Raw genomic sequence first — 9,657 nt, 5'->3', positions numbered from 1 at the left:
GCAGATAATTATTCACCAGCAGGAGTAAAAGACTGAATCAGCCAATAGTGCATGGCCTCAGAGCAAAGACTTGTGCACAGCCATGCAGATTCCCTTCGTGTACTAAGCCCAATGCATTCCTCCAAGCCTACCAGAAATGTGGCATTTTATCAGATCCATTTCTCTGTTTATAGCTTGAGGACGTCAGGGCCCTTCTGGACTATAGTTTGAACTAATTTAGCATTTTTTGTGGGTGAATTCCTTGGATTACCAAGAAAGTCTTGGCACAAGGGCCAGTTCCTGTCTATTCCTGCCCTGCCATGCAGGCTTGCTGGTACCCTCTCCTAGCAGAAATGACCACACATCTCCAAAGCAGATGGCCTTGACTTTGCGGCTGCTTCTGATGGCCAAATAAGAACAGAAAAAATAAAATAAATTTGACTTCCATTGCTGGGTACAGAGGATGTGCTCAACTTGCACTCCTGTTGATTAATGCTTTCTTTGCCTTGCCAGAGGCACTTAACCCTATGAATTTCTTGGTTATTCTATAGGAAAGCAAAAAAATTCAAATAAAATGTGGGGAGAGAGGGGACAGGGGCATTTCTGAAGCAGTGGCATTTCACAGGGAGGCTGTAAAAGCCAATGGCATTAGATGAGCACCACCAAACAAGTGAAAGGCTGAATTACAAGCTGAAGGAAATGTGCATCTAGAAGGTCTTGAAATAAAAGCATCCTTTCCTTAAGCTGTTCCTCAACAGCTGTCTAACTGGAGGTCTGCCTCTTTACATTTCATCCATCTTAGCTCAAATACACTCAACTGGTGCCAAATTATGCCAGGGGACAGCATGCCTCTAAGTGTCCAAAAGCATGCAGCTGTCCCCTGGGAGGTCTGACATTAACACTGACATGGAGAGGATGTTCCCCTGGCATCCTCATGGCCCTGCCATGGTGCTCAGATGTCAGGACATTCTCCTGCAGCAGTGGCAGGCACAGATCTACCTCCTCTGGTGGTTTGCAGAGTCCTCCAGCATGGAGTTGTGGTTACTGTTGGTATGAGAGAGACCCATTAACAATGTATTACCCAGGGCCTTTGTGCAGCATTTTTCTAACAGGAGAAAGATTGCACAGCTTGTGGGGAGAAATTTTAATAGAAAATTAAAGCACTGTTGCTTCTTCATCCCAACATACAGTTGTCAGGTCTCTTGCCCTTTGGTTCCCTACCCTTTCTGGGCTCTGGCAACACCCATAAAAGTATAGAAAATCTCTGCTACAAGCCCTTTTCCGTCCATTATAATGAGAGAGAAGCATGATGAGTGAAGTTCACTTTAAGGGAGTTTTGTGATTGCCACTGACCCTCCCCGAGACTGAGCTGGCACACTGTGCTTTAGAAACACAGTGATGGGCAGTGTATTGTTAGCAGGAGCTCGACATCCGCTCTGGTCCGAGAGCCCCAGGTTTGCCTGGCTCTGCTCACAGGAGGCACAATACTGTGTGGGAACCCTGCGCAAACACTCCCCCATCTGCAAACCAAGCAGATGCAGAGCTCAGAGATCACCCCACTGCACCCAGAGATATCCCAACACATTGATTTTGCTGGACTTAGGACAAAGAACATGGAACTGGCTCTCTAATGTGCTGGCTCTGACAGCACTGTAACTCCTGGGCTAGGGGCCTCATTCATAGCCTCACAGGGCTATACATGAGCAGGCTATACTATAACTGACCACCACAATCGTCATTAAATCTGCATTCACAGACCACCAGGTCAGAGAAACCATTTCTTAAATGTATGTCCATATTTCATGTTCTGGGGTGGAGCACTTGTTGGCTTTATTTTTCTGTCTGTTTTTTTTCCTCATATTAAAAAAAAAGAAGAAAAGAACAACCAACATCTTACAGGCTCACTTTCTCCCCTGCATGGAATGAGCCCAAGCAGCCAAACCTCAGCATTTTTCACAAAGTGTAAGCCTTGCTTTGCAGCCAACCGAGGAGTTAGTGGAGCTCAAGCTGGGTATGTGGATGGCTGTGGAAGCAAGTGAAGGTACAGAGAGAGGCTGCACATGCATAGCAGGTGCACAGAAGTGTGAAGAGAGGGAAAGCATGGATGTCATGGCATTGGGTATATGACATACTTGCACATATGTGTAAGGGTACATAGACATGCATGCACAAATAGATGCATATTCATTTTTGTGAATATCTGCCCAAGAGGACCCTGGGTGTGCAGGTCTGTGCAGAACTGGGTATGCAGAAGTGCTCCCTGGCTCCTCTCTCAGTTTAAAGACTTGGCAGGAGAATGGGGACAGTCACTGAAAAGCCTCATTTTCTGTGCTGGGTTTGTCTGGGGGACTGTGCTGTAGGCTGCTTCTGAGCCTCCTTCTTCTACCTGCTCTCAGAACCTGTTTTACTTTCTAACTTTACTTGTGTTTGCTATTTCTTCCTTTCCCTCCTTCTGGCTCCTTTTCTGTTATTCCTTCATCTCATGTTTCCTCCCTCTGCCACTTCTGAAATGTTTTTCTCCCTCCCTTTCATTTCTCCTTTCTGTTCCTCCTTTCTAGGTCTCTCCTCTCATTCCTCGCAGGCTGGCATAATCTCATTTCTCTGCCTCCCTCTGTTCCCCCACCCTTGCTCTCCATCCTGCCTCTTTCCCTCACTCTCCCATCTCAGATGCTTTTGTTTTCCCTTCCCTCTCCCCCTCTGCTCGGCCTCTCTCCCCTCTTCTCTCCCTCCCGCTTCCTCACTCCCTTCTCTCTCTGAAATAAACTTCCCCGTGTGAAGCCCCTGGCCACCTTCCAGCCTCTGGTGAGATGAAGGGGTCCCTGGCATACATTCAGCTCTGTGCTCCATAGGGCATTGTAACCACTGGTACCAAGGCTATAAAATCTTTAGTGTCTCTAGGAAAGATGACTGTAAATTCTTCAGAAGTCCCACCACGGGTGTAAAGATTCCCCCCGCACACATCTCTCCCCTCCTTCCCTGGGCCTCTGTGAAAGGAGCTGTGTAGCAAAGCAAGGGGCTCATTCCTCCCCTTTGCTAAAGTTCCGGCTCTGATCAAGATTTCAGCGGAGCATGGCTCTCCCCATTGACTTCAAGAGATTTCAGTACCCTGCAAAGCAGAGAAGCAGTTCTTGCCGCTCTTTTGGTCACTTAGGTATTTGACTTTATAAACATGATTTAAAAATGCTAAGAAAGCACTGAAAAGAGGACGACCTCCCCTCTAAATGTTGAGCAAACAGAAACACACGAAGCATTGTTCAGCTCTGAAAGATGAACCAGCCTCGGGCCAGCAAGGGAGTGTGGGGAAAGCAGGCAGTGCATTAAAAATAGGTTAATTCTCACATATTATGGATTTGCTGGAAGATCCCAAAGGCTGTTGGTTTTTTTTAAACTACTTTCCAACTTGATGAACACCAAGCAGATCTTCTCAGGGATATTCAGCAGAGAATTTAGACAAGGCATAGCAGAGGCAGAACAGATTCCAGCTTTTGGTGTGGGGATGTGTGTTTAGCAAGAGCCAAACCTGGTTACTGTCAGGCTGGTGGGTGGATGGGACTTGGATGTGCAGAAGGACATCATGGCACTTTTTCATGTAATGCATGGATTTCCTAATGCTTGTCACAGGAAAAGGGAGCACAGGGTTGCCATGTGAAGAGCCATATGGCAAAAGCTTTTTGGTACTCCCACACCACACACAAAACATGCAGTGTGCTCCCATCCCATGCTCCCAGTCGCCACCAGCCCCAGAGCAGGACATCCCCCTGGCACTGCCATACAGACAAGGTGCAGCAGAGACAACATGCTGGCCATGCCGAACCCACAGGGTGCAACAGCCTCAGCAGAAGAGAGCCTGACTCGTCTGTGTAATTCTCATTTTCGGTGTGAAAGACTTGACAGGCTTGCAAACATGGGGCCCATCCTTCCTAATGGGTTGTACTTCAGCATGTGGCAGGGATGGTAAATTCCCTAAGGCTTCCAAGTTGGTGCTGGAGCTAACAATCCCATGTTTACCTTCTCTAGACTATGGGCCATGTTCATTTCAAAAAATACAGGATGATGAGTTTGGGGCATTCATATTCTCATCAATTACTGTCCATTGTGTGTATCATGAAGGGGAAGTACTGAGGGGAGATGGGGTGGAAGGATGGTGTGTGTAGGAGTGCTTGTGACTGCAGTAGAGGCACAGGGGGCAGACTGGGCCATGGGAAGGGGCTTTGACATAAATTACATCTGTGGAAACTAGTGGAGAATTTTGCAGCTGAGGGGTGCTGTGAAGTTGGCAAAGCCTCGCAGAAGACCATCCAAAGCACCTGGCTCTTTGGTTGCTGTTCAAATAGCAGATTTGCCCAAAATGGAGGAAAGCATTGAGTGGAAGTTGCATGGTTCTTTTGTTCTGCTTCTCCCTTTTGCTTCCCTTTGCCAAGACCTGCTCCCTACGCTTCCTGCTGAAGAACTGCAAAGCCGTTTCCCACCTCCCTACTTAACTGCAGACAGCTACAGACAGCCTTTCATCTTCCTTTGCAGCCTCCTCCTCCCAGGGTGCTTTAAGCATAGCCAAACTTCCTCTCCAGTTATTGCTACCTCCACAGCCCCTTCCGAGCTTTTGGTGTTTCTGACCTATTGTTTCCATGGCACTGTGGGGATCAGCTCTGCTGGGTCATCTCTGGCACTCTGCTAATGTGCCAGTGCCTCCAGCCCTGCTGAAACCTGATGTGCTCAGCCCATCGTACAGCAGAGGGCATGGACATGCCTCACACGTTCAGCTCTGGTGGTCTGCTGTCTGGGTCCTGTTGAGCACCATAACAAGAGTGCAGACAATAGGACCTAGGCCTTATTCCCAGCTATGCCACTTTTAAAAGTAAGATGCTTTGGATTGAGCCACATCTTTATCTGTGCCTCAATTTCCCCTTGCAGAAAACAGGGTAACATACTCTGACTACTTTTGGCAGTTGAGCTACTGATGCATGTCAGATGGCCTCCTTCTTTAGATGAGCTCCTGCAGTTTGAAGTTGAGATGTCCTGATTTGAAAAAGCCTAAGTGTGACATGCCAAAAGAAAGAGGGACAGGCATGTACCTGAGTGTTAATACCAATTATCTTTCCTAGGGGGTGTCATAAAGTGGTGTTCCCCACCCATTCCATCAGCGTGATGTCTGGGAAGGGTCAACACCAGACACACCAGCCAGTCTGAGGCCTGGACTCGTTGGTGAGACCATGCAAAAACCAGGACGACTGTCCCTTGTGTGGGGGAACTCATGGCATCAGCTAACCAGTGAGACAAAGGGATCTGGCAAGGGAGGAGGGAAGGGGTCACGGGGCCAGGAGAGGAGTGGAGCCCTGGGGTACCACGTGGGGTGACAGCCTCCAGGCTGGATGCAGTCCCATGAGAGGATTGGGGTGTGTGGGGGTGTGTGTATGAGGAAATTGAGAGAGACCTTTCTGTGGTGCACTGCCACCTCTGCCCTGCTGTTTAGCCCAGGACATGTGCTGACCTGGGTAGTGCTAATGGGGGAGGAAAAGAGGGGCTGCAGGTTACAGCCTTCTTCACCCTCCAGCAAATCCATCCTTTGGGCTTTCTCCATACAGCCCATGTTTGCCAGATATTTCAGCCATGAAGTCCTTGGAGAAAAGGTGCAGGAGGAGGAGGGAGGTCTCAGGTGGCAGGTCAGGTGGCAGCATTTGTTCTGTGTCCTCCTGGTGGCCCTGAAACCCTCCAAACCTCATTTTTCAATAGGCCACCAAAACAACCACTAGATGTTTAATGACTTACGATCTCTCCTGCCCCAGACTGTCTTTGAAGCAGTGACTCAGATGCCAAAGTCCCAGTAGCAAAGTGGCATTTTAATGACACAACTTGAGCTCGAATTCCAGGCACAGGGGAGGCTTTGACACTGCTGTTTGTTTTCTTATTGGAGAAGTTCAAGTGAAGCTCAAGGCTTAAAAGCAAACCCTTGAAAGCAAAGCATTCCTAATCACATAAAAGTGTCTGCGCAAGCCAGGGCTGAGGAGGGGGCTTGTGACTTTAATCTTTGCATATCCCTTTCTTTCTTTAAGCATCTCTCCCTCTCACAGAGGGGACACACACACGCACACACAAAACTCTCTCAACGCCAGTAGTATAATGCTCCAGGAGAGGAAAGAGGAGGAAGAGGAGGAGAAGGAAGCCAGCCCGCCTGCCTGCCCCCATGCTGAGCCTGAGCAGACTTTGTGAGAAAGCTTCTCTCCATCTGCAGCCCAGCCCGGTGGGAGTCAATTAATTCTGAATAACCTAAACCGACAGAGGTATTTGCATTCACAACCTGACTGATGACCGTATAAAATTGATTTATGAATTGAAGTACTTTCCCTCCCCTTATCCCCAATTCAAGCCATAATTGATTATACGTGCTGCAGCGAAATTAAAGAAAGGAAAATTAAAAAAAAAAAGAAAAGAAAAAAGGGAGGCTCCACAGATGCTGCTCTATATTCTCAAGGTTTCCTGGGATTAGCCGATCTATTCATCACTTATTTTTTTTTATTTAAAAAGTTGCTTCCTTTACCCTCTTCACCAACTTCTCCCCCCGCCCCCTCCCCTTCATCCTTGCCCCTCACCACCACTTCTCAGCCCAGGCAGCAACACAGTGGGTCGTACCTCAGAAGAGATAGTGGGAGGCACAGAACCCCCTCAGCAATATTCCCACAGTGTGACAGCGAGGCAAGAAGACTTTAAGCCTACACCCTTCCAGGATAGAACAGACCCTTCTGAAAGGAGAAGGAGCCTAAACTGGAAATCCTCAACCCAGCACTGTCCAAAGGTCCAGCTTAACTTGCTGCCTTGTAACTGCTGCATTGTAGAACTCTATGCGGTGGGGGATTCACTTGGCCTTTCCAACTAGTCATCTCTTATTAAAAAGATGCTTTCTTATACTCATGCAATGCTCATGCAATGCCCCACATGACCCAGGGAGAAGTGATGTATGAAAGCAGGCACTATTGGGCAAGATCTACTTGCCTGATGTCAATAGGAAGCACAAGAAATCTTGTTGGAAGAAATTGAATGATGCAACTCCACAGATTTTCTTCTGGCACTTAGTATATTGAGCTGAATCCATAAGCATGAGAACTAATGACCCTTTTAATATTTTTCCCCCTCATTATCCACCTACTCCACCCTACCTGTCATCCCATTTTCATTATCTACTCATTGTTTTTCTTCCCATTTTACATATGGGAACACAGAGAAGCAGACTGGTGGTGGGAACATAGGTCACCTATTAGTCCTGCTCTCTTTTTTCTGTACTTCTTTCTAAATCTTTTTCCACCTCCATTTTAAAGGAATGGATACGGCCTCTTCTTTCCTTTCTCTTGAATGGGAAGAGACAAACAAAAACCTGGTATAGCCCAACCCATGTATGATTTCACTAAAACTCACTTGCCCAGAGTGCTCTATAAAGCTCGCAGACCTCTTGAGCATGTAAGTACAACTTCATATCACTTTGTGCAGTTGCAATGCTTATTGTTCCTTTTCCTTTAGGAAAGTATTTAAACCAAGTCTTTCAAGCATCTGGACACAGCTCAGCAATGCCATCTGCATTCCACCTCCAGTGAAGGAAGAAAGACTGTGATCTAAGGGACGCAAGGCAGGGATTTGGAGCTTGCCCATTCCTAGTGTCTACAGGTCTGATGGGGACAGCTCCCTTGTTTCAACCTCCACAAAGTTGTCTCTCTCTATTTGGGTAAAACTGAGAAGAAGAAAAGGGCTCAGTGAAAAAATATCAAACAAGACCACTTCCCTTAACTGCTCAGACAGGCCTTCAGCAAGGAGCTTGTCCAGGGACTCTTCTGCATGGCAGCTGTGGAACCACTCTGCTTTCTGGGAGAAATTACTCTAACAGGCCCTAGAAGGATGAGGCAGAAGGAGGCAGGAAGGCAGTGCTGTGCAGGGATCCAGCTGTGCCTCCTCCACCGCAGTTGCTTGCCTGCCCCTCATGTCCCTGTCCCCCACTGCCTAACACCTTTGTCCTGCTCTGGGGCCATTTCCCTAAAAGTTCAGTTTTGCAGGTGTCTGACCTCATTGTGCTGGGAACAAGGGGAAGGCTGCGGGAAGGGGGCTCTGTGTAATTAAAGCCAAAAGCCCTACACAGTGCTGGAAAGCTGAACCTTAACTGGCATCTCAAATCTCTGGTGGGGGCTCTGGGCAGGACTTTGGAAAAGCTTCAGAGCAGGATTCAGGAGATACTGCCAAAAATCACAGTGGACCCAGGAGGCAGCACTCCACATCTCAGTGGTCAAACTCTGTGCAGAATAAAACCTATTTCACAGCAAATAAGGCCTTTATACTGCAGCCTGGGATATAATTTGGGAAAAAGCTGTCTCTGCTTCAAAAATCTACAAAGCTCTGCTTCTGGAAAATGGTGCTATATTCACCCCACCTGTCAGCTCTGATGTGAGGTGCACAGCCAGGCTCTGCAATGGTCTGTGGCCCTCTCACAGTTGCAAGGCTTGTCAGACATTTGCTGTGCAGGGAGGACTTCTTGCGCCCTGCGATAACATAAGGAGCAAATGCATTGTCCTGGCTCTGGGGGTGTCCTCCAAACGAGCCTTCCATTTCAAAAAGCTGCAGATTCAGGGCACAACAAGGGGCACTGTATGTGGGCTGGGCTTTCTCACCAAGAATGCCTGTCCAAATTAACCTGATAATAAAGATGGTCTGTGTCTTGAGGAGGTCAGAGCCAACAGCGCCATGAGCAACTCAGGAACTCCTGAGCTAGGCAGAAGCAGTGGGTGTAGGCTGCACCTACACTCCTGTCTCATCTAGGAGCTGCAGACCAAAATCTGTGATTCTTTCATTCCGGGCTAAGGCACTGAGCTCTGGAACCGGGAGCCAGCAACACAGAGTGGAGGTGGGCAGCAGCCCTGGCAGGGGAGGGCGCTGCCCAGATCCCACATCTACCCGGCTCCCTCCCTTCTCCACCACAAGGAGTCTCGCAGATGTCAGCCCCGACAACAGTACGCAAATGGGAGGGACGTCAGCGCAGATTTACATCCAAAGGTCGCTATGTCCTGAGTGGTAAACGGATGGACAAAGAAGTTAATCGAGGAGTCAAAAAGGGCAACCTGAAGAGGAGCGGCAGCTGGGAATGTGGAAGCAGAAATCGAGGCAATTAGCAGGGAAAAAAGAGGGAGAGTTTTGCATGCCTTTCTGATTTTTCCACATGGAAAGAACAACGCTGTGTTATCTGAAACGGAATTATTTTTACTGTCAGCTGAGAGAGAGCAATCAGTAGGCTTGAACTGATGCCTCTGCCAGCAGTCACAGTCTTTCTTCCCACACAAACCAGCGATCCCTCTGCAGACAAAACAGCTGCCTGAAATTCCAGAGCTTGCAGGGGAAGAGCAGTGCTATCACATCCCTGCTCATACCTGCACTCACAGGCTCTGCTACCACTTATCTGCTGCCACAACGTCTGGAAGCATCCATCAGAAAACTGATACTGATTCCACACTGGGTGCTCTACAAACATGGAGCCTAAAGATGGTTGGAGCTGCCTAGAGGCTGCAACACAACTATCACAAGCAGCAACAGGTCACTGCAGCCTGCAGCCAGGCAGGCACTTCTGAACTATTGTTCAGGGTACAGACTAAGGTCATGTTCCCTTTTAAGCTAAGTCAATCTTTTTACTGAGTTCATTGCGAGCTTGGG

This window comes from Sturnus vulgaris, chromosome 2 (assembly GCF_052056855.1).
Source record: "Sturnus vulgaris isolate bStuVul1 chromosome 2, bStuVul1.hap1, whole genome shotgun sequence".
In the NCBI taxonomy this organism is placed as follows: domain Eukaryota; kingdom Metazoa; phylum Chordata; class Aves; order Passeriformes; family Sturnidae; genus Sturnus; species Sturnus vulgaris.
The sequence above is the reverse complement of the archived record's forward strand: the minus strand, read 5'-3'. Positions refer to the sequence as shown.